We start from the raw sequence: 25,561 nt of genomic DNA on the forward strand, positions 1-25,561 counted from the left end.
CTATTTTTACTTCCTGACTGGAGTAAAAAGTCACATAACCCAGATGATAAATGAGGTTGTGAGTGTGTGAAGACAGAACCAACTGAAACACACATTAAATATTAATTCTGTAATGAATAGCAGCATTTATATCCATTCAAAACATAATTTCACAGCACAGCCCCACTCCTGCTCGAACAAAAATAGACCTGTGGAGGTTAAAGGAAGTACTTAGCTAAAGCATGAGGGTTTACAGTGTCAGGACTTCACCCCAAAATGTTTTTATCTGAAAATAGAGAGTCATCCGTTGTAAATGGGACATTAAAAGGAATCCCACATCAATTTCCCCAACCAAACGCTGCATACCAAGAGTCATTTTGACAAAGTAGCCGGGTGATTATTATTTTTTTTATTTCCATTTGAAAGCAATTAGCTGAAAGGTCCTTCCCTTGAGTTTCTGTGGCAGAATGTGTGGAATGACTCAGGATAATTGCTGTGAAATGAACAGAGCGCCAAGCTGAGAGGAGCACGAAAAACCGCAAGGGTTTCCTCTCCATGGAAACGCCTTCTGCCTTTGTCAGAGCACCAGGAAATTAGGCAGCAAGTGATAACGGGGCTGAATGAGTAACAAATGCAGGGGGGTGAGTGATATTTACTCCATTTCAAGCTATTACAGAAATTGAGTGTTTCCCACGTTTGACGCTGTGCTGACTGAGAGCTGGATCCAGGAGGAGGAAGAGGAGGAGGGTCAGTAAACATGGCAGCCGCCAGTGACGTGAAACCGGAATTTCAATATTTATTTATTTTTCTGTCATATTTAACCTTTCCATACACAAGTGAAAATAAAACCAAACTCAACACTGAAACTACTACAGAAATAGATAAACAATATTTGAATTCCTGTCAATGGCAAAAACACACAGTTCACTATATCTTCACTTTCTTACACATAAATAATTTTTTATTGATCGTTTGCGCGTGACGTCACGCTCTCCAGAACTCCGCCCATTCCGCCATTACAGACGTTAAAACAAGCAATGCCTCCTTTTAAAGGAAGTGTAAAAACAGACATCTGTAACCTAATATCGCTTCTGTTCAGTTGAGTTCACTTTTAAAAATAGTCACAGGACGCTGCGGGGTTTTCTCCATAAACAGACAACAATGAAAACCAAACTTATCATTTTATTTTATAACTTTAAATGAGGAAAGATCCGGTGGTGATGGATAGCAGCCGTCAATCATAAAGACCGGCAGCCCTCGGCGTAAACGTGAATTTGCTGCAAACACTTTTTTACAAGGTAAGAAGATTAACATTCACATACTTCATATGTAAGTATGATTACAAAGAAATAAAAAAAAAATTGTATTATGGAGAAGGTACGCAGGTAACCATGGAGACGGTGCCGTACCACCGTCATGTAGCCTAGCATGTATGGAAACAATCGGTTAGCATCTCGGTTTTTGTTCGTTAAGTCTGCTGCGGTGTCAGGAAAATATAAATCATATGGTGTGAATTCAGGCAACGTCGGTCATTTGATCAACACCTCAGGAGGGAGGAAGTATGAGTTTGTTTCTGAGCTATTTAAACTTTTATAAATACGGTCGTTTATGAGCTCCAATCAGGTGTGTTACGTTCACAGACAAAGGAGCTCGACTAAGTAGAAGCCACGAATAAACTGGGAAAAACAACTTTGAAAAACAATTATTAGTAATTTCTGTTGCTCTGTTCAATAACGTCCGTCACTTCTGACGCCCATCACGGCGCCTCCAATGATTAAGTGAAGTTAGTTGCAAAGGTCAATATCTTTAATTTCAAGGAATTCCAGCCAAATCTGGAAATAAATCATTATCAAACCTTTTTGTATTTGTTTTTCAACGGATTTTTATATATGTTTTTGAATTTAAAAACTTTTAACTCCTCACAATACCTCACAAATACCGAAGTACAATTGTTTTTAATATTTGTCCTGACGTCTCTTAATTTATAGCAGGATTATAATGAAAAATAATTAAATAATTTTCATTATAGTTCTTAGTTTTATTTCGTTGTGACTTTTTGTTTTTCTAATCAGTTTTTATTGTGAATTTGGTGGTTTTAATTAGTTATTAGTAGTTAAATCTTGTTTAGTTATACTAGCAGTTTAGTTGAAAAAGGTCAAAGACAAGTATTTTATTGAGAATATGTTTGCATTGATTAGGTAATTAATACTCAGAGTAATTGAAAAATTACTTATAGTTGAACAACCAACTGATTCTGGCATTTTATCCCAACTTCTGACCACTGATGTAAACTGTGTGGGAGAAAAAAAAACAATTTCACATCAGTTTGAAAAGCTAATAAATATATTCATAAACACGAAAACAAAGAATATTATATCTATAATTTCAGTATGTTTTAGTTAGTTTATAAAAGCACAGCTTTATAAAAAACATTTAGTTTATAAAAGCCCAATATAGTTCCAGTTAGTTATTGTTTTTCTCCATTAATTACTGTTTTTATTTATTTCAGTTATTGACAATATGTTTTCTCAATTTTTCAAGTTTCTATTTCATTAGTTAACTAAAATAACTTTTGATTCATAGTTTGCTTCTTTAATTTCAAACCACATTTGTATACATCTAGGAAAGAATAGACTTTGTACTGTTGTGATTTGTACTAAATCATAAAATTGTAAAATAAATATTTCATCAGTTGGCTGAAAACAGTCCGAGGCGGCAGCAGTTCAGGAAGCTTTGTCGTGCTGCGAGTCGACGGGTTTTCATGCGAGTTTCCCCAGATCTCCACACATGCAGGACTCCCATAATGAAAGGCGGTGCTGTCAGCAGCAGCAGCTGATGATGATGATGCTGCGGAGGAAGAGGTGTTGGACAACTCTGAGTCGGTGTTTTGCAGCTCATCTCAAGTCTTTGCCACTAGCTGCCTCCTCAGCTTCTGCTCTAATTGCTGCCTTGCTTGGAGGCAGATCTCCCTCGGTGTGCCTCTGCCTCTCCGCCACGCTGGCTGCAGAGCCGTCTGATTATTATTGTCATTATTCTCATTAGTAATTAAGCAGTTATTGGCTCCCCTCTTGCTCTGAGTTTGATTAGGCCTTCAGGTCCTGCCGTATGGATTTTGTCTGCAGCTCTGGAAGCTGGTGATGTACAGAATGATACTGAAATATCAAAACCTCTGATACCAGATCCTTATGCTTTAGAATCGATTCTGAAGTTACAGTAGCAATACTTTATATACTTCAGTCATTTGGATAATGTATCTTATGGGAAAACAGCAAATATGCCACTGTTCCTTAAAGCTGCAGTTTATATTTTACATATTTGTCAAAAATGTCAGCATTTTGTGAGTTTAGTTTATGAGAGATAATCTGTGAAAAGATCCAACTCCTCCACGTCCTAATTGAGCTCATATTGCTATCTGAAGAAATGCACCAAAAACAACCAATCAGAGCCAGGAGGCGGGTCTTAGCGCTGTCAATCACTCTCATGAACTCACATTTATCCGCCGTCAGTGGTTCCCATGCTAACTATCTAGAGCACTAGGTAGCATTTGCTAACTCTCTAGAGAACGGGGAATGAGCAGTGCCGCACCAGTGTGTGATTGACAGCGCTAAGACCCGCCTCCTGGCTCTGATTGGCTGATTTTAGTTAGAAGGAAAGACCAGAAACATGTAAATGATGGAAAGCTTCAAATATGGTCAATATTTTCAAATTAATATATTTTTGTAATGACTATTAGAATGCAAGCTTTATTTTATAGTAGGGTTAATTCAGTAGAGTTATTACTTAATTCATTTTCTTTCTTTTTTATTAGTTTCTATGATTGTCTTCTGTCTAAAATAGCAGACAGTAAACGAGGATGATATCTCACTGTACTTTAAAATACATAACTTAGAATAAAGCCCATTTGTTTTTAGATTTTCCAGACACATGAAGTGTTTTTGAGTGTTGGATCATTATCATCAATACCAGCTTTAAATTCACTCAGTGTTGAATCGCAGATGAAATATCACTGCTGGATGCGAACTGAGTCCAGAAAGCAGCAGAACTCGACCATCTTAAGTTTCTTGTCAGTTAGCTAGACAGCCCTCGGCTCACAAAGCGAAGCGCCTTTCCTTTTCACGCTCCATCCTTGCTGGGAGCGGCGGAGTGTGCGCCTCCTTTGTGTTGGACATCACCAAGGCCGAGATGTCAAGAATACGCTCAGCAAATACAGTAACGGCAGGAGAAAGAAAGTCCTTCTGCCGCTGCAGACGGAGAAAAGGTTCAGGAAAGAAAGGTCACGTTCCGTCGTTCCCATTTAATTTTAGACCAACTGAGAATCAATAAGTCTTCTAAAATGCAAAGTTTAATAACAAGCTTTCAACCTTGGAATAAAATGAAAAATCTTTTCTTTATGTTTTTCTGAAAGTCAGCCTGAATCCTCTCAGCTTTCAGTTTCTATAGTTTCTTTATAGCAGCTGCGTTTCTACGTCCAGCTCTTTGTTCGAAGTTCAAATGTTTTCTCGTTACATAGATCTGATGTCTGCTGTGTTTCAGGTTCAATTATAACTCTATGGTTTTTTTGAATTAAGATTAAATAAAGACAAATTTTTAAAGCCCCCAAATCATCAGAACACACAGCAGATTCATAACAGTTTTTTTATTTAACAATTGTAAAAGATGTCTTTTTCAATGTTCATTGTACTTCACTTGGATAGCGAGTCTGATATTTTTATTGCAATAACTGCACATTATTAACATTATTATTATAAATGTTATTGTTATTATTAATCTTGCTTTTTATGTATTGTTTTTAACACTTTTAATAACTTTTTTGTGTTAACATATCTACCTGTTGCTGTTCCTGCACATGAATTTCCCCTCTGTGACAATAAAAGCTGTTTTTATTCTTTTCTATTCGGTCCAACCAACAAGGAAAGAAAATGTAAACCGTTTCTAAACTGTTCCATTTTCACATTATGTGATGTTATTTGGAAATATTACAGAAGCTGGAGTAAAGTGAAATCATGTTGTATGTGTAAAAACCGAGCTGGGAGGTGAAGAACATTTTAAAAGTCTACGTTCGTATCGTCACGTATGATCTGTGCACTGCAAAAACACAAAATCTTACCAGGTATTTTTGTCTAGTTTCTACTGCAAATAACTTTGTTCATTTGAAATAAGACAAAACTAACTTAGAAGTAACTTTTCAGCAATGAATATGAGCTTGTTTTAAGTCAATAATTTCTTAATATTGATGAAAAGGTTCTAGCTCAATTCGCAGAATTAACTTACAGCACAGGAAAAATGTCGTTATAAGTCACATAGTCTGGCAGTGGAACTTTTTCATCAATATTATATAATTACTGACTTAAAATCCTGTATCCTGCTGAAAAGTTTCTTGTAAGTTAGTTTGTCTTATTTCAAGTGTGCTGAGATATTTGCACTAGAAATATTTACACAAATACTTGGTGACATTTTGTGTTTTTGCAGTGACTGAAAGATGAATTTATTTCTTTTTCTTATTGCATAAAAACGAATCTTTGTGGTTCAAAGCAAAGAGTCCTCAGTGTGTTTGTCCTTATTCCAAAGAGTCTGATGCTCTCCCACCAAAAAGCATCAATTTAGCCTTTTGTGTCATCGTACTGCACAGATGTATTAAAATGGCTGAAGGAAAGGTAAAAAATCACAGCAGGGAGAACTTCTCCTCACCGAAGGTGACACCAAAAATCAAAGCAGCTCAGACCCGCTGGGTTGCCATGCTTAAGCCTCAGGGATTCCCTCCGTTTGGGAAGAGTGGAAGAGGGAGATGAAAATAATAGTGTGAGTATAGAAGAGGGAGTTCAGTAATCGTGCCGGAGTGACAAGGACCCAAAAGCAATTCCTGACTGAGCACTAATCCCCACTTTTTTGTGGAACGCACAGAGAGTGAGATAAGCCTGGAGGTTAATGCAGAGGCGTCTCTCCTCTGTCCTCCACAGTGACAGCGCCTGACAGGCGGACCCCAGCAGTCCGCCTTGTTTATGTTAATGCAGGTGGCTCGGGCCAGCTCCCACGCTGAGCTGCACAGATAGAGACATCAGGGACTCATCACTGTGGCACTCCTGACCTCTTGCCGGGCTGCCTAGGATCTCTGCTCTGGAGGAAGGGAGTACCAAGCGAAAGTTTACGGTGAACCCCAGAGACCCCTCTAAGCCGTGACTGATGGTGCGTTCACACAAGAGCTGTTCAGTCCACTTCAATCCAACTCTAGTTTGTTTTTCTGGTTGGTTTGTGGAGATGTGAGTGTGTAATCCAACTCTGATGCAAACCTGAAAAGCGAACTCTGGTTCACCTGGAAACTTAAGTTCGTTTGAAGTTGAACGGATGTGCTCCAAAAACAGGAAGTGGACTACAACACAAGGCATTCTGGGTAGACACAACCAAACAACGCGAGAATCTAGCACTAACGGTAGAAATGACGTATGGTCTTTCACTAACGACAAAAGAGAAATCCTACAACCGTTAAAAATTGTAACAAATGTTACAGTTTTGGTTGCCAATACAACCAAATCACTTTGAACTGCCATGTTGCTGAAATGTGCTGTACAAATGGACTTGATTGATTGGTTGAAGTGGTTTCTGGATGATAAGTCAACAACAAAACACTTCTCTTTTCCAGCAGCCATTGTACAGTGAATACAGAGGTAAAACCAGCTGACCAGATATGCTGGAGCTCAGCTTTGGTTGCTAGGTAACGGCACATTGCCAATTGAATGTGACTAAACAATTGGCTCATTTTCCAGTCACCAAAAAACTAAATTATTGTCAAAAAAACAGGCTGTTTGGGATTTTTAAGAAAAATAAATCCTCTTTAAATTTGTGATTTGTTCAGAGGAGAGTTGGGAAATGAAGCAACTTAACCCTCATTTCCTGGTGATTGAATCTAATCCTGGTTTTATTTATTAACATTATTGTTTAGAGTAGCAGATCAAACGCTTCTCATGTATTTAACAACCAAACCCCAGTTCAAACTAATCTAACTTTATTTACCTGATGCTGCTTTCCAAACACATAGAAAAATGTCAAATTGAATTTAATAAGATAACTTTTTTCATACGCGTTTCTGAATAATTTCTTTTTCTTTCCCGAGCCGGCGCTGGCCGGGTTCTGCTTCAGAGCCGCCACCGCCGCCGCTCTCCTCTCGGCGTTGTCACCTTGTTTATCTGCTTGCTACTCTGAGGTATCACTCTCATCATATGCCTTGTCTCGGGCTGATTAATGGCCGCGCCTTGCTGACCTGCCACCCCCCTCTTGTTTATGTCAGTGTGATGTAGGGCTGACCCGGGGAGCTGTGAGCGAGCCGGGGACATTGAGACAGATGAAGGGTCAGAAATGTGTGCTGAGAAGCGTCTCCTCTGGGTCTCCTTCACCCGCGTGCGCTCGACCCGCGCCAGCCTTTCATTCTAATCTGATGATAATGATATTTGCTCAGGACGACCTCTGCTTGCACAGTGTAATTACCCCCCCAGCTTTCTATGATCTCAGCTATTGGAAATCGATGGGCCATAAGAGTGGCCCCATCAGAGCTTATTATTATCACGACTCGCTTTTCGTTACAGCGCGATCAGATTTAATATGTTGTCGACTTTTTAACTGAATGTTTTTCCCCCGTTTCTACATTGGCGGCTGTCACTGTTGAGCTCGGCCTTCAGCACATCGTCATAGACGGGTAGGAACTACTTACATTTACTTCAGTAACGTTTCTGAAAAAATTACTTTTTACTGCGATATACTTTCTGTTTTTACTTGAGTGAAATTTCTGGATTCTCTGAAAACAAACATGACACACCCGCAGTTTTTGTTAAAGTTTCATAAGTTTTATATTGAAAGAAACTGATTTGGAAAAAAAAAAATTTGCCTGAATGTATTTTTTCTTTCTTGTACAAATAATTGTCATGTAGGTACTTAAAATACCAAAATGTTCACTTATTTTATATTTGATCAGTCCAATTATGTAATTTTATAAAATACCAAAAAAATTTTTACTCTTACTTGAGTAATTTCTTGGCAGGTTGGCTACTTTTTACTTTTACTTGAGTAAAAACATGTTAAAGTTGTGCTACTCTTACTTTAGTACAGCTTTTGGGTCGTCTGCCCATCATTTAATGACATGTTATCATCTTTAGTTACACTAAAACAATGACAATCCATATTTTCCTCCTCTGACTCTTCAGCGTTCAGCAGGATCATCTTATTTGGATATTATTGGCTTCCGTTCTGTGTGGCCGCCTGTTTCCTTCATCATCCAGTTTTAAGTACCTGCAGGAACAGACGGCGGCGGCCATCAGGCGCCGCTCACCTCGGACGGAGGCGCTTCAGCTGCGGCCCTGCCGTCGTAACCTTCTAAACGCCTCTGGCACGGCGGCGCCACGCGGCGGCCGCTGATCTAAACATTATTTGTGGCACTTGAGACAAATGAAAGTTGCTCTATCAGGAGTAAAGCGGCGTCTTTGGGGTGACCTTCCCACTTGTTTTTGTGAGTCTTGTCAAAGAGATAAGAGGATCACAGGAATGATTTCGTTGCAAAGAGGGAACCTGAGCAGACTTAAAAAACACTTCTTTTTTTTAGATCACAGGAAAAAGAAAGAGCGCCTTTTTTCATGCTTATGCATATTAGCAGGGCCGTTTCTAGCTTTCTGAGGGCCCCAAGCGAGATGCTGTTTATCAAACTAACTTTTTTTGAAGAAGAAGAGTGCATAAAAATGACATAGATGTGACATAAAACCTGTTATAAACAGGTCATTTAGTAAATAATGACACTTTTATTGGAAGTTTTAATGCAACTTTGCATTAAAATGTCATTATAATAAACATTTCTGAAGACTCCTTCATATTCATGACAGGTGTTATGTGTCATGTCAGTCTTTTGCACACCCTTCTAAATAAAGAGTTACCAGAGATTCCTTAACCCTTCAGATCGGGGGTGTCCAAAGTGTGGCGCGAGGGCCATGTGCTGCACCTGGCCTGACTCTGTGTGGCCTTTGACGTTAATTCAACAATGATGCTGCACAGCTGTTTGAAGTAAATGAGACTTTCTATTTTTAAATAGGGCAAAGTAAAATCTTACAGTAAAAAATGTTGGTAAAACCATCAATTATTTGTTGTTAAATAATCATACTTTACGTTCTCTGAATACATCTGATGACTTTTACTCAAAAGTTGATTTTCCTGCTGCCATAGCTAAATAAATTTGGCTAAATGCAGCAAGCGTTTCAAAAGAAAGAAGTCCTGATTTTATTACTCATTTTTTTCCCAGTTGATAACTGGAAAATTTGCAAAACGTCTTTTAGTAATGCAAACCTGCAAAACTCTCTTTTTAAGTTTTAGATTTATAATCATTTAACAATCCCTTTTCAAGAACAAAATATCTGGCTACTTTGTTTATTACAGCCTGTTTAGTTTTTTGTTGAGTAGAAAAATAACTAAAAGTTTGGACACACCTGCTTTAAAAATCCCAGAATCTAAAAAAACTGTAAATCAAGGAAAACAGCGGTCCCATGTACATTAATTAAAAATAAATAAAAAAACAGATTTTGAGTGCTGATCTGGATTCAGTCATTCATTGCCATGGCAACGGGCTGTTCATTCAGAGTTTATGATGAACAGATTTTAGAAACACAAATTTCAAAATGAGTTAACAGGACAAAAAACATAAAATAAAAACCCATCCCAAAATGTAACCTTTAACCTTTGGTCACTTTTCTTCTTCTTCAGTTTTCTTCTGTTTTTCTGGGCCACTAAACGTCTTTTGGATATTTGTTTGGTTTACTTTTCTCACCAACAGGAATGATTGACGCCGTATCCGTCTCCACGTGTATCCAACAATATGTCCAATGTTAGCAGAATACACCAGTCAAAGTTAATTTTGCAGTTTATTTTATTTATATCTTTAATTTTATGCATATAATGGATGTAATAAACTGCAGAGAAATAAGGGATGTTTTAATTTTCCTGAGTTGAGACCAAACATTGAGGCCACAAACCCTAAATACCAGGATAAATACTAAAGATCTGGGCTTCACCAGGTTATTAAATGTGCGAAAGTGTAGAAAATCTGTAACAAGATTAAAAAGCAGAACAAGAAAATGCTGCCTTACAAGGAAAAGGCAGCATTAGGATGGAAAACACAAGCCGAGTTCTACAGATCAAGTTTATCCGAAGTCCAATATCCTACAGACGGATTATTCCCAAGAGGGAAGCGTGTCCAGACAGCTGTCAGTCTTCCCAGAGTGGACGTCCCAGCAGATTTATCCCGAGGTCAAAGCGTGAAGCTCAGAGAAACGACCAGACGCCCTCAGTCTCTACATGTCTCAGTTAGCAGATTAAAGGTTAAAGTTCATGACAGGACAGTTAGAAAAAGATCAAACTAAATCTGGAGAGGCTAAGTCAAAGCTGCATCTGAATGAAAGGCGTTTTATTTGCTCTGGAAAAATAACAAACACTTTTTCCTCCATTCCCAGCAGACTTTTGGAGTACCACAAGGTTCAGTCCTGGGACCCTTTCTATTTAACATCTATATTATCCCAATAACTCACACTGGAAAAACACAAGATTTTTTTAATCTAGTTTCTAGTGCAAATAGCAAATTCAGACAAAACTAACATAAAAGTAGCTTTTCAGATGGATACAGAAGCTTGTTTTCAGTAAATAATTCCTTGATTTTGAAGAAAAGTTCTAGTTCCATTGGCAAATTATTTCACTTTTATCATGGGGAAATGGTCTTGTTATAAGCAAATTTATCTGCCATCCATCCATCCGTCCGTTTTCTTACAGCCATCGGGGTCTGGAGGTGTGCTTTTGCCTCTCCAGCTGTCAACAGGCGAGAAGCCGGATTCACCCTGGACAGAAACTAAAACCTTTTCATCAAAATCAAGGCATTATTTACTTAAAACTTAAAACTTGTAAGTTTGTTTTGTCTTATTTCATGTGTATTAAGATATTTGCACAACTAAACAGAAATACTTGGTCAGATTAGGTATTTTTGCAGTGCAAGTAATAGGATTAGTTTCCATAACTCCGTTGATGTCTCTGGATTAGTTTGTCACCATCCAAAACCTGAACAGATGCTTAGAACAGATAAATGTGTGGATCTGCTCTAATGTCCTCCAGCTGAACAGAAACAAAACTGAAGTTTTTATCATCTACCTAAAGAGGAACAATCTAGAATCAATACACAGCTTCAGTTATTACAGCTGGAAACTAGAGATCAGGCTGAAATCTGGGAGCAGTTGAACTCTGACCTGAACATTCAGAGTCACATAAAGACAGTTACAAAGTCGCCCTTCTATCACCTGGAGAACATTTGCAGGATTAAAGGACTAATGTCTGAGGAAGGTCTAGAGAAACTCATCTATGAATTTTATTTGATTACTGAAACAGTTCTGCCTAAAAGCTCAGAGAATAGACTTTAAAAAACTACTTAAACACTGAGTTCCTTTAAATCACGACTAAAAATCCACCTGTTTGCAGTTACCTTTGATTCATAATAATTGGAACATTGATCACTATATTTACTTGATAATGGCATTTGATAAAGTAAATGTTTATTGCTTGTTTCATAATTGGTGTTATGTTTTTATGGTGTAAAGCACTTTGAACTGCCTTGTTACTGAAACGTGGTGTACAAATAAACTTGACTTAGACTTTAATGAATAGATGAGAACCTAAGCTTACAGCTCAAGAGACACTTAAAATTATTGGTTTCTCTGGTTTTACTTTTTAAAGGTACGTGTTTGAGTAAAATGAACATTTTTCTTTTGTTGTATGAACTACTGACAACATGTCTCTGAAATCCCAAGCAAACGTTTAGTATTTTTGCAGAAAATGAGAAATTGTCAGAAAAAGGGGAAAAAACGCAGTGCTAAAATTCCCCCACAATGATGTGAAAAACTGATCAAATCAGGCAGAAAAAGCTGTTATTTCATGGCGTATTTATTTATTTTTTTACTGTTTCTTTATTTTGGTTTAATGAACAGTAAAATTATTTTTATAAACTCTAGATTTGAACCATTTTAGAGCCTGTCAGACTGGTTCCTTTGGTTTTACGTTGGCTCTGCATGCTGAACAAGCCTGATTTGGTTTCCCTGCTCTGCAGCGGACTGCTGTGAGGCTGTTTATTTGCTGTTTAGATTAGCTCATTGTTTGAGGTGTATGTCTTTAAGTCACATTCCCAGAGCTTCTTTGAGCAGCAATTTCCTTTTATTGACCCCTGTAAAGTGGCCGGCTCTGTAAACATCTAGAGGCTGTCGTGTTTTTATGAGCTAAAGGAAACCAATAACGCAGCAATCAGCATTTATTTTAAGATGGCACATTTGTGGGTTTTCGCTGAGCATAAGAGCTCATCTGACCTCGAAATAAAAACAATGATATCTTCGGGCTGCTTCGCGAGCCTCGAGGTCGCGACATGGATTTCTGGAGAAACAAACATTTCAGACAGAAATATCAAACGGATTAAAGCTGGAGAAGGAGGGTCAGAGGATGAAGGAGGGAAGATTGGGGGTGGTCATCGGTGACACGAATTGGTTGTGAAAATGTATTTTTAGCCCAGGACAGAAAAGGTGAGGAAACGGGCGTTGGGGGTGGGAGTGATCGATATGTTTGTGCAAAGGGCAAAGGACCGCCGAGACACAACAATGGAAGTCATGAGTGAAGCGTTCCCTCCAGGGGGCCGACGTGGTGACACAACAAATGAGGAAACGCTCAGAGAGACACGGCTGATGAGCTGCAGATGGAGCACACAGCACAGCCGCACATTCTTCTTCTTCTTCTCCCATTATTGCAGTCTCTAAAATTTAAAAGTCACGTCTTCCTTCTGCTACGGAGAAATGGTTTTGGAAGTTCTTCAGTGAAACTTTTTGTTGGTGGAACAAATTAAACCGCTCCATTTTTAGATTTCCTGACTGGCCGCACAAAGCGGAGAAGTTTTGGGAAAGTTTTTCAGCTTTCTGCACCATTTGGTCAATAATTCTGCCCATAAAAATCCGTCTTGGATGTCAAAGTTTTGCCTTATTTTCGGCTCCCGCCTCACTGAGGATGAAGTCGTTCCATCTGCCGGATAAAAACCCCGAGTCTGGACCAAAATGTTTATCATTTTTAACATTTAATGTGAAAGCACCAACATTTGACATAATTATAATGTCTAATCATCTATTTCAAAACGAGTCCAGGAGCCAAAAATACCCAGGCAGTCCTTAGTTGTAGTTTGTCTGTCTTTCTGTGAAACATGAATTCCCTGAAATCCAATTAATTAATTGTTTTATTGTTAATTTGGCTGAAAGAAATGCTGCTATATCCTAAAGTTTGGAATTGAGAGAGGAAAATGGATTTACAGCGTTGTTATAAAGCAGCTTTAAATAAGCTCAAATGTATCATTTACCAGTTTTCACTGTACATATCCACCAGTTGCATTAAGATCTGGATCAAACCTTTTTCATTTTATCAACAACAATGTGATCGCCGCTTCAGAAGGACAGGCTGACGGACGTCTGATTAGGATGCAGCCGCATCGGGAACAAACTGAGTCCGTCTCAACCTCCCCCATAAACCAACTCTGACACTAACTTTATGAGCTTTTATCACTTATATAAACTGATTATGACTGTTTAATAATAATTTCAACATCCATGTTGACAGGCCTGAAGACAAAGGTTGTACGTTGGTTGTGTTTACCCAGAATGCCCTGTACTGTAGTTCACTTCCTGCTTTGGGCGCGGTCTCCGGTCCACTTGGTGTTCACATCTGCATTCAAACCGCATAGAGTTCACTTCAACCAAATTAACACTGGGGTTTTTAGGCAGACCAGAGTTTGCTCTTTTGTTTCGCATCAGAATATGTTCACACCTCCCCAAACGAACCGGACTTTCTGTACAAACGGACTGGAGTTTGATTGAAGCGGACTAAACAGAACTGGTGTGAACGCACACTTAATGACATACTTTTCCCTTTACTATAATAAAAAGAAACGTGATTAGTTAGAAAAAAAATGCTGCTTGTAGAACCAGAACTAGATTTTTGCTCGGTGATCCAAAGTTCTCTTTTCAGACGAAAGTATAGTTTTCATTTCATCTGGAAATCACGAGTCTGGAGAAAGAGTGGAAAAGCACAGAGTCCAGTTTTAAGTAAACTATAGTTATATTAAGTATGGTTTCAGGAGCCATTCGACCCGCTGGTTCTGATCCACAGTCAACACAGTACTGAGACATTTCAGTTCAATTTATACTGACAAACTTTATGGAGAAGCTGATTTCATACCTACTTTTATCGCCATGGTAACACCAGCAAACAAACCCCATAGATCTGTGATCTGTTGTCAAGAGAAAGATGAGAGAACCAACAATGGAGATGACCTAAAGAAATCCTCAGCAGAACCTCCTCCATGCTACGCCGCATTAATGCAGTAATTCATGCAAAGGACTCCGGACTAAATAGAGAGGAGATTCTGTACAGAGCGTGGAAGCATTCTTTTTGGATTAAAAAACATAATTTTTCCATCACTCTGATGCGATTTTTACATTTTCTGAGAAAGAATTTTGGTTTTTTTTATTATCTAATTTAGAGTCCATCCCTGAAGGTCGCCGTTATGTTTCCTGGATTCTCTCCGACCCGTCAGCGGGCTGCCGTGTTTCACATCGCTGTTTATTATCCGTTTAATTTAAAACCTCGACAGGGCTTCAGCTCTGACTGCATTAAAGTCTGATTAGTGCTTTGTGTGCCTGTCCTTCCAGCCAGTCGCAGCCTCCACGCTCTCGCTGGACGCCAGCTAACGAGGCGAAGAGCTCATTAAACTTTGATGATAACGCGCCGAGGAACAACAGGCTGATCCGTGTCGCCAGGCCAGCAAAGGTGAGAGGTTCGGTTTGCTTCGGACCACCTGAACACGGAAATCCAGATGGGAGTTCAAACATTCGAACATCAGTGGACAAAACCTGCGACGTTAATGACGCAGATTTGCACCATCGGAAAAAACTCAAAAAACACAATTTCACAATTACGATGTTTCTAAAATACTCAATTAAACTCAATTAAAATCACACATGAATAAGTTTGTTCACAGAACAAGTATTCAATCAATCTTATTTGTATTTCAGATTTCAGCAACAAGCAGTTCAAAGTGCTTTATATTATAAAAACACAAAAATAAACATCACATTTGAGAAACCAGTAGCAAACTTTACTGGTTTGTGACATTTACCAAAATCACATGTATTGGTAAATCCTCCATCTACTTCCTGTCATCGCCGTCTTCGTAGTTTCCACCAGTAGCAACATCCAGTTGATCATGTGTCAATTGGGGTTTTTGATGCGGCCAAATCTTCGTAGCAAAACGTTTTATCAAAATTGGCGGAATCTATTCTTGACATGCCAACATGTGCAATCAGACGGCCAATGGAAACTCAGCTGCTGGTTGCTCAGCATGTATACCACCAACTTTTGGCATTTACTGTAAAAAGTGTGTATCCGTGTGGCTTTCAGTGTGTGTGCAGCTATTTCAGCCGGCTGTGACTGGTTAAATGATTTCTTGAAGGGCTAGGGGAGCGGCCATTTCATTTTGGCACCTAATAACAGTCAGGTCACTGTGTGCCCCAGCTGATCCTCTTTGATATGGTCGCTGCACTTGCCCAAGCCCTCTTTCACAGGTGCCAATCACTCCAATCAAGCCTCCATCCCCGCCTCGGTCCTCATCGCCGTCTCCACGCCGAGCCCCAGGCTGCACGCCGCCTTCCCAGCAGGAGAGGAGTTTTGATAGATGAGACAAATTATTTGACCCTAACAAACACGACGACGGTTCTGCTCCACTTCGGCTCCTGGAAAACATCTTTGGTGCAAAATAACTCAAATTATTTTTTACCAGAAGGAAACGGGAAGAGTTATTGTAGAGATTCGAATCTTTTGGTGTCTGGCGATTCGAATCTTTTATCATTTTTAGGGTCACGATTTGACTCAACGATTTTTAGGCTACAGATTATTTTTAAATTATTCAGCTGACAACAGGAAAGGACAGCGTAAACAAGTAGAACATTTACTTAAGTCAGTTTATATTAAAAAATTCTGTAACTTAAATTCCTAGTATTGGGTTAAGTTTTTCTTAAAGAAAATATATGACAGACTTATTCAGACCAGACTAAAAACTCACCTGTTTAGAGTTGCTTTTTAAACATAATAAATGAAATATTGACCAACATTTTGATGTCAAATATTTACTGGTTTTCTTAAGTTTTTTACTTTGTATTTTTCTGTTTTATGATGTAAAACAATGTGAACTGCCTTGTTGCTGAAATATGCTCCACAAATAACTCGATTGATTCAAAAACCATACAGAAGCTGAGTGGATGTGTAATACTCACAAAAATGTACAGCACATTTTAGATTTTGAGCATTTTGAATCAGTTCAGAATTCCCAGGACTGGAAATCGCAGATCGTTATAGAACAATTTTTTGCAGTGTCATCTCAAACTGCAGCACATTTTGTCCTGATATAACCGTTATTTTAGATTTAGCTTTGAGGGATTCCCTCCAGAAGTTACTAGAATCCAGCTGTGTTTAGTCTAAAAGCAGATGTTGTGTTTCTGACCATGAAACCAACAAACACAACAGGTTTGGGGGAAAGTTGCAGACTTTATGTACTGGGAAGAAACCAGAACATAACAGGAGGTGAAGCTGATTACTTAAGTTTATTCGTTTAGCACGTTTCAGTAAGAAGGCGGTTCAAAGTGCTTTACGCCATAAAAACATAACCAATTATGAAACGAGCAATAAACATCACATGTTATCAAATGCCATCATAAAAATCGTCAAGCAAATATAGATGGAATGTATTGATAAATTATTATTAATCAACTGAACAAACTGGCTTTTAGCCATGACTCAAAGGAACAGTTTCATAAGTTTGTTCCAGATCTGTGGTGCATAGAAGCTTTATTCTGAAAGCTTTATTCTCCATGTTTGGTCCAGGTTCTGGTTCTGGTGATGCAGAACCAGCTGCAGAGAGGTCTGGAAGGTTGATTCAACAACAGCAGATCTTTAATGCATTTTGTTTTTAATCCGTTCAGTGATTTATAAACCAACAGGAATATTTTAAAGTCTGGGACATTAGTCCTCTAGTCCTGAAGATGTTCTTCAGGTGACAGAAGGCCGACTTTGTAACCGTCTCTATGTGGCTCTGAAGGCTCGGGTCAGATTTCTGAATTTTTAAATCTTAAAAATTCAGCCTGATCTTTAGTGTCCAGCTGTAATAACTGAAACAGTTTGTTGACACCTGATCTCCTCTTTCAGTCTGAAGAAAATAACTTTAGTTTTGTTTCTGTTGAGCTGGAGAAAGTTGAGCATCTGTTCAGTGACTGGATGGGTTCAGAGTCACCTGGTGACGTGTATCATCTGCGTAGCTATGGTAACTGATGCCGTTGCTGGTGATAATCTGAGCTTGAATAAGAGGGGTCCGAGGGTTGGACCTTGTGGTACCCCACATGTGATTCCTGTCCGCTCCATTGAGGAGTTACCTATTGACATGAAGAAGTTCCTGATCTTTATGCAAGTTTAAAATCCATTGAGTACTGGACCAGAGAGTCCTGCCCATCTCTCCAGTTGCTTTGATAATATCTAAAGGTCAGCAGGGTCAAATGTTGCCCTGAGGTCCAACAGAACCAGCTCCATGGTTCTTCTACAGTCTCTGTTTTTGTGGATGCCCTTCAACATTTTGACAACTGCAGTCAAAACATTTGAAACTTGGTGGAAGTTCTCCTTGCAGCTTGAAATAATAAATGCAAAGAACCGACTCCGGGGGTTTTGAATTGATTTGCACGCCACACTTTTAAGATTTTTATTTGTAGAAAACGTTGAAAAGATGCTTTCCACTCCTACTCCCTCCCAAATACGTCAGGTTGGTGTTTCCCCCCCCACATATTCGCAGCAGACACGTTCCTGGTGATATGGGGATTCAAACGTGTCATCTGGCAAAGCTTGATGGTTTTAAAAAGGCCAGAGGTCAGAGGTCAGCCTGGTTCCCAGATGCCATGAATTGGCCGCTGCACATTATATTTAGCGAGTGACTGGCTCTGACTTTGCCCTTTTCTGAGATGAATTACTAACTTCATTGCTCTCCCCACCGGACTGCTCAGTGTTAAACCAATGACAGCGAGACAGAAATCAAATTGAACCTGAGATCAAATCAGGGCAGCCGGCGCCAAAGGCAGCCTCACCTTTAATGAAAGCCCGCAGGCGGCCATGTTGCTTTTTCCAGACGTTTGTTTGCTCCTGCGACGTTCCTGAACAATGAGTGAATCTGGCAAATTAAGCTAAATGTGAGTAAATTTGCACTTTAATCATATTGTGCTTGTCAAGGTAGTTTAATATGATGTCAGTGTGACTGGAAGGGAAGTTGCAATTGCTTCTGATCAAACTATTTTAGGTCCTTAGTCAAAACATCTGGATGTAGTTTGAATCGATTCACCGCCTTTTGCTCTGCTTTTTAAATGTTTGATATATTCTGATGGAAAACTGTGAGGATTTGTGAAAAAACTCCTGTTAGATTCTTGTTTATTGCTTCTTTATTGATTCTTGTTTATAAAGAACTTAAGTTTTGGCATTTGGTTTAAAGAAAGAGCTTAATTTTATGGACACTACTGACAGATTTACTTCATAAAGTCATAACTAAGTGGAAGATCATGGATAACAGATGGCTGGAAATACAGAACTGGTTTCTCATCTAGAAGAACCAGTTCTATGTAGTTTAATTACTTGTAGCGATTCCACTTGTCGGAATGCTCTGCAAACTTGTATGATCATTTTCTGAAAATTTTCTGTTTTTCCTAGAAAAATTTATTTTTTTCAGATTTTCATCTTTTGTACCTTAGAATTTTTTTTTCATTTTCTAGAAAATTTTGAGCGTAATCTCAAAATGTCTTTGTTTTTCTAGGAAATTCTCAAGTTTGAAACTCAGCAGTGTCTCCAGTTTTCCTAGAAAATTTCTGAGATTAATCTAAAAACTTCAGAGTTTTTTGGTTGGAATTTATTCCACCTTTTCTGTCTACAAAGGTTCTTAAATTGAAGTTTTTTTAGATTAATCTAAACATGTTGTAGTTTTAGTGAAGCTGAGTTACTGAATTACACAAACTTTTCATTAATATTCTAAATTATCGACCGTAGTTGAGGATAACTGCCAGACTGAGGCTCTCTGACGCGTTTATCTGGTGGAAATAACAGTAAATAACATCTCTGAGGTTATTTTCATTCTTCAATTATTGTTGCTGTGCAAAAAGTTGCATTTCATATTAAAATGTTATTTTTCACCAGGTTTTATTTAGTTTGAACCGAGTACAGCCCGGCTTATTTCCTAACTTGATGAGAATCGATTAGATAATAGATAATAAAATCAGTATCACTAAATGTTTCCATCCTGTTGGGCACAGAAAGTCTTGAGTTTTTTTTTCCTTTCTTTTGCAGATAACTTCTTGACTCTCTTGAAATACATTTCCGTCCATTAGGAATGTTGATGGAAAACCTCTGGAGCAGCTTGGTTGATCTTGGTGTGTTTTCTCCTGCGTTGCGTCCAGAATGGAGGTGAGGACAATCAAATATTGAGCTTCAGGTGATTTTTTCAGGAGGCTGCCTCAGTTGGAGAGAAAATCAAATGAATGCTGAGGCCGCTGAAGGAGAAACCAGCCTCTACTGTGTAACGTCTTGCAGCAATCAGTGCAAATAATTAAACGCGTATATTTTGCCAGCGGCAGCAAACAACAACCAATCCTTTCTCTGTATAGCCTTAGAAAATTTATAGGCTGTTGGTCCTTCCAGACAAAACAAACCAGAGCAACGGTGCCGAGTTATTTTACTTAATTATATTTAATTGTTTCATGTAATTTTCCTCCGCTGTTTCTTTCAGCTTGACACAAGCGAATTACAATCAAGAGAGAAAACCTGGAATATTTAGGAAAATGAGTTTGCTGTTTATGTTCACATATATTCGAGTGTAATAAAAGCCCAGAGGAAGCAGAGTCAGGCGGTTTTATAGCTGCTTTAAATCGCTGCTGGACTTCTCTTTGAGTTTTGGAAAAGTTGCCAGCAGGCAGGCATTATGCGACGGTTTTCCATGGCGACGTGGAAAATAAAAGCCCCGGACTTCAAACGAGGCATTTCAGAGAGTTCAGGAGCCGAATGTTCTGCAGGGAAAGACCAAATCCCTTCGGCTCTGACTTCTGACTTTGTAACTCTGCAGACCTTTTACTTGCAGAACAAGGCTGTGGATCGCTGACAGAGAGGAGACCTGGAGAAGCGCAGCGTGACCCGTTTACGCTCAGAGACGGATCCAGGACTCTGAACTGATAAAGTCAGCGTTACTCAGGGCAGAGATTTACCTTTTAGCGTTTGAAGCGAGCAGCTTTGCTGAGTTTCATCAAGATGTTTTAATGATTTAAACCCTGCTGTAGACGTGCTCATTAAAATCAAATACAAAAGAGCAGAGCGTCAAAAGCTGAATCATAAACCTGGATGGATCAGAGCTTAAACTATTTTTTTTATTGTGAGAGTTTCCCAGAGAGCCGCGATCTTCATCAGGACGACTTCAGAGGAAAAAAACCCTTTTTAAAAAACTCTTAACCTCAACAGTCCATTAAAATTTGAGAAACTGAGAAACAGAAAGTTTCCGAATCAAATGTTTTTTTTTAGTTAGGAGATTTTGTGTTGTTCTTAATTAAGCCTGTTTCAAAAAGCAGCTAAACATAATATTTGTCAAAGGGCAGTGTTTCCCAACCCTGGTCATCGAGGCACGCTGCCCTGCATGTTTTAGATATTTCTCTGCTTTAATATGCCTGATTCAGCTGATTGCAGTTTAGCAAACACTTGTCAATTGAAATCACCTGTGCTAAAGCAAGGTAACGCCTAAAACAGGGGTGGGCAATCCTGGTCCTCAAGGGCCGGTGTCCTGCAACTCTTAGATGTCTCCCTGGTAGAACACACCTGGATCCAATAGCTGAATCACCTCCTCTGTGCAGTCAGGTTCTCCAGAATCCTGCTAACAACCTTATTATTTGACTCAGGTGTGTTGAAGGCCCTCGAGGCCTGGAGTTGTCCACCCCTGGCCTAAAACATGCAGCGCCTCGAGGACCAGGGTTGGGAAACGCTGGTTCAGGAACTTTATAATCCACTTGGAGTTCAATTATTCTTCTATCCAATCTGACTGAATGCTGGGAAAACTATTCAAGTTGTGCTAGAAGTGGTTAGCGAAGCTGTTCGAACCTAAAAAAGCATTTCAATGATAAACATGTCGCAGCTCATGCTAATGCTAACATCATTAGCTGCTGCATGGAGTTTCTAAAGGACGATCAGGAGTTCCTGAAACCCCGGAAAGCTGAGCAACAGACTAAAACAATACACATGTCTGTTGTTGAGCTAAAGCAAAGAGAGTTTGTGAATTAAAAATGCTGCTTATTTTGTTGATGTACAGTTTTCTATTAAAACGCGATTAATTAATTACGGACCCTGCAGTCTCACCACTCGTAAATATTAAAGCATTTTTCAGAAATAGTTTTTAAAACAATCCGGGAACAGCAGCGTTTGCTTCTCCCCATGGAGCGTCGCTCTCAGTCCGTCTCCCTCTGTGCACATATGCTGCTGCTGCTGCTTAACGTAATTATAGCTGTAAGGAAAACTGGCTTAATCAAAAAGGCAACAATCTTTGGTTCATGCAAAGTTGTTTTATTAAAAAGATTATAAAATAATAAAACATTGATGATCATAAAATAACCCTGGAGCAGAAACCAGTGCTGAGGAAGTTAATGGTCTGATGATCAGACTGAACTGAACATCTGTCCTGCTGTTGGAGCGTCAATAATACAAAAATGTTTACAGTAAAACACGCATATGCATTTTTATCTTCAGGATAAGTTAGTGAAAGATTCCTCTAGGTGACCATTTATTAATTACTAATATGTGCAGCATCTTCATGTTGCTGTAAATTAAAAGCTGAATCTTTTACTTTTTTAACTTCCATGTGCAAAAAATGAGAAGTCGTCTCGCGTACATGGCAGCTGTTTGTAAAGTATGGAGCAAATAGGATGAATCAATAGTTTTTCCTCATTAATATTTCAAACTGGAAATAATTTTAAACATGTTAAAGAATCAACTTTAAGAAATCTGCAGCTGCAAATGCATCAGAAATCTCTAAAAATAGAAACTGCTATATCAAAAAACGAAGCTGGAAAATTATTGGATTTAATTTGCAGTTGAGGTCGACTGTGTAACTTCACAATACAAACGTGTGTGTGTGTGTGTGTGTGTGTGTGTGTTAAAGAAGACTGTGGACTCGTCAAATATTAAACATCCACAACATAGAATGAGAAATCCAGAGCGAACACACCACAACCTGTTTTCTCTCTTTTATTAAAAGTGAATTTAAAAATATATTACATCTGCGCCTCGCTGGACTGTTCACGTATTTATATATTCATGCGTTCCCTGCTGCCAGCGGCCGACCTTCATATGTTTTATGTTTATACTTCACACGTCACATATGAAAGGAATCTATGTTCTGCTGTAAAGTGATTGTTTTCCTTTAATGTAATCTTCTCTGAATGAAAATAATTTATCGGGCCAACTGAATGAAATATGAGTTGTGTTGAGGTTAGCTGGTCATAATCCTGAAATGAAAACATTTTTGTGGAGTTGCAGGCGAGCAGATAATACAGCCTGGAGCTGCTCAGCACTTGGCTTTTCAATTTGCTCTCGCTCTTTATTTGTTTTCCCATCATCATGTCGTTGTAAAATCCAGATTGATACATTACTTTAATTACTGGAAATCACATCTTTCACACACACCGCTACAAGTCCTTCCCCAAACGCTGATTTATCCATACACACAATTTCCTTCCCACGAACAGGCCGCTCTCCTCCACCTCCCCTGGGACAAACGTTCGCTTCGATTTTACCGAGGAAAATAAACATGTTGGAGGTGTTTTCCCCCGATCCTTCCTCCATCTGCTATGACCAGAAACACTAAAAGGTTTGGTTGTTTTTCTCCGAGAGAAGCAGCGCCTGGCCCCGTTTTAAGCAGCATGCAGAGCCAATATTCCTCAAAATAAGATGCAAAAACTTTGAAACCAAAAAGCAGCAGCAGCAGCAGCAGAAAACCCAGAGCTGTTTATCGCTGTGATCCGACTCTTTCTGCTCTGATTTACATGCAGGAAACTACAAAGTTTCACCAGCTGTTGTTTGCTACAGTCGCCAGACCCCCTGATTATAATAACCTGAAGAATGAATGTTGTTTTCAGGTAACAAATATCTTTCTGGGCCATTCTGCCTGTGCATGAAATCAAAGCTTTTTGAGGGATTACAGGGAGTGATGGCAACGTTTCCATTAATAATGTCCAAGCATAAAAACGACAGGATGGTGGGTGATATTTAAACAGCACCTATTATGCAAAATTCTCTTTCTGCATTTGTTTGTACTTCAGGTCTCTGTCTATTAGGGTCATTGTAGGTAGAAAAATGGAGTAAATTTATGCCAAAAGACATTTTTTAGTAAAAAAAAATTGAAATTTCTGAGCTCCAAAAGTCAACAATTTCCAAGAAAAAACTCTGAATTTTTGTAGATTAATTTCAGAAAGATTTCTAGAAAAAAATCAGAAAATATCTGAGATTCAAAAGTTGAAAATTTCAGATTTTTTTAATTCAGAAAATTGCATGTTTTTTTAATCAAATCTGGAAATTTCTGAGCTCCAAAAGTCAACGATTTGCTAGAAAAAAATTCTGAAATTTTCAAATTAAACTCAGAAATTTTCCAGAAGAAACATTGACATTTCTGAGGTTCAAAGGTAGAACATTTTTGACTTTTTAAATTCAGAATATTGCATGAAATAAACCAAAATTAAACATACATGTGCCATTAGCCATGTGATGATTTGCAAACGTATTTACACCCTTTGAACTTTCTAAATGAGTCCATGGATCTGCAACTTTAAATACCACCGAGCCATTTTGTCTCGTCGGTTTGAAATCTGCTGTAATTTTTAAAGGATTTATTCCTATTTTTATTATTTAAAACAGAACTGTCTCAAAAAGATGACGGGTGCTTTGGGTCCAAAGATGATTTCTGCACAAAGTTTGCAACCGGAAACCAAGAAAAACAGATGTGAATAAAAACAACTAGTAATTTTAGTGTCATTATGTTGTGAGAATTAATGAAATTACACTGAAAATAATTTATATAGCCCGGAGATTAGTGAAGGTTTCTATAAGCTGCAGGTTGCAGACCCTTGGCCTAGTCAAAGTCTGACTAAGCAGGTCCCTTATGCTCAACAATGCTCCAGTTTGGCGTAATGTCAACAATTCTACAGAGAGGAAATATGTCTTGGATTTAATGATGTAAAAAAAACAGAACTTTGTATTTATTCAGGTTATTTGTGTCTATCTGAAACATCTGAGTCAATAAAACAGAAATTTGTTCCTGTAGCACCACAAAATATGGAAAGAGGAGAGAGAGGATAAACTCGTCCTTCGTGAACATCTGTTCACACATGCAGCTGAACATGCTGCTGTCTTGTCGCCGTTCCCCTCCGGCTGCGTCTCTGCCACGTTTCACAGCAGAAATCTGCGCAGGTCCGACCTCAAAACGCATCCGAGATGCCGTGAGGTGTGAACCGCTGCCCTCGCTTTAACCCCGGCAGCGGCGGCCCGTTAATTCCTCACATGATCCACTTTTCAAAGGAATCCAACAGAGTCTGGTTTTAAATAAATAAACAGCGGCGCCGTCCAAACCGACCGTCCTCCTCCTTGGTTTTACTTACTATAATTAGCCGCAGCTATGACTTGTTTTTCTCGGCGTCTGAGCCAAATAAATGGGAGAAAACTTTAATTAACGACTCTTGAGCTGCGGCTGAATATCTGCTTTCTGTCTGAATTTACCCCACGGTTTCTGACTGATCCCATCCGCTGCTGTTTTATTTAACTCCAGGTTTTTTTTTTTGGAACTGTATTTCTGTGGAAAAATCTCTATGAGGCCTTGCAGAATTTAAAACGGTGATGCAACACTGATGAGGCAGAGGAGGTAAAGGATGAAACGCATCTCTCTGACTGACAGCTGTGATACTTTAACTTGATTCTCTGGAGTATTAGTTGTTGCTTTGCAACAAGATTAAACATGTAGAAAAGTGGGATTTTCAGCTGCTTTTATCCACCACTGCAGCACCTACATGATTGTATGACTGCTTATGTTTACACGACATGTAAATCTGATATTTTTTATGTTATTTACTCTCCAGTAATTGTCAGTTTCAGCCATTGTTTTAAAAGGATGCTGGTTGGTAAGTCAGATGAATGTTGTTGCACAGAGACTAATGAATGTCATGTAGAACAACAGGCAGAGCTAATAGAGGATTTCAACCATTTCAGGATTTCTAGCATTAATTAAATATTTTTGCTCACTTTAAGCATCATCTTTTCTGTGAAATCCTTCATGCTTTATAACAGTTCACCTTCATTTTTGCATTTTAGGTTGTTTTCACACGTGATAGTCCTGTATATCGGTTTGATTAGCGACCAAAACTGCAGCCTTTGTTATATTTTCACACTGCTGCAT

General features: G+C 38.8%; 1 long non-coding RNA gene across 2 annotated transcripts; it reads left to right on the forward strand.

The window, feature by feature from the left end:
- Window positions 1-885: 885 nt before the first annotated feature.
- On the forward strand, window positions 886-20,587 carry LOC103469048 (uncharacterized). Of its 2 annotated transcripts, none has more exons than XR_534294.2 (4): window positions 886-1,277; window positions 14,721-14,838; window positions 19,435-19,551; window positions 20,222-20,587. It is a non-coding gene; the product is annotated as an uncharacterized LOC103469048 (long non-coding RNA). The 2 variants fall into 2 exon arrangements; XR_014088770.1 differs by lacking the exon at window positions 886-1,277 and adding an exon at window positions 5,486-7,666.
- Window positions 20,588-25,561: the final 4,974 nt, after the last annotated feature.

Source organism: Poecilia reticulata, chromosome 8 (assembly GCF_904066995.2).
Source record: "Poecilia reticulata chromosome 8, P_reticulata-male-v2, whole genome shotgun sequence".
In the NCBI taxonomy this organism is placed as follows: domain Eukaryota; kingdom Metazoa; phylum Chordata; class Actinopteri; order Cyprinodontiformes; family Poeciliidae; genus Poecilia; species Poecilia reticulata.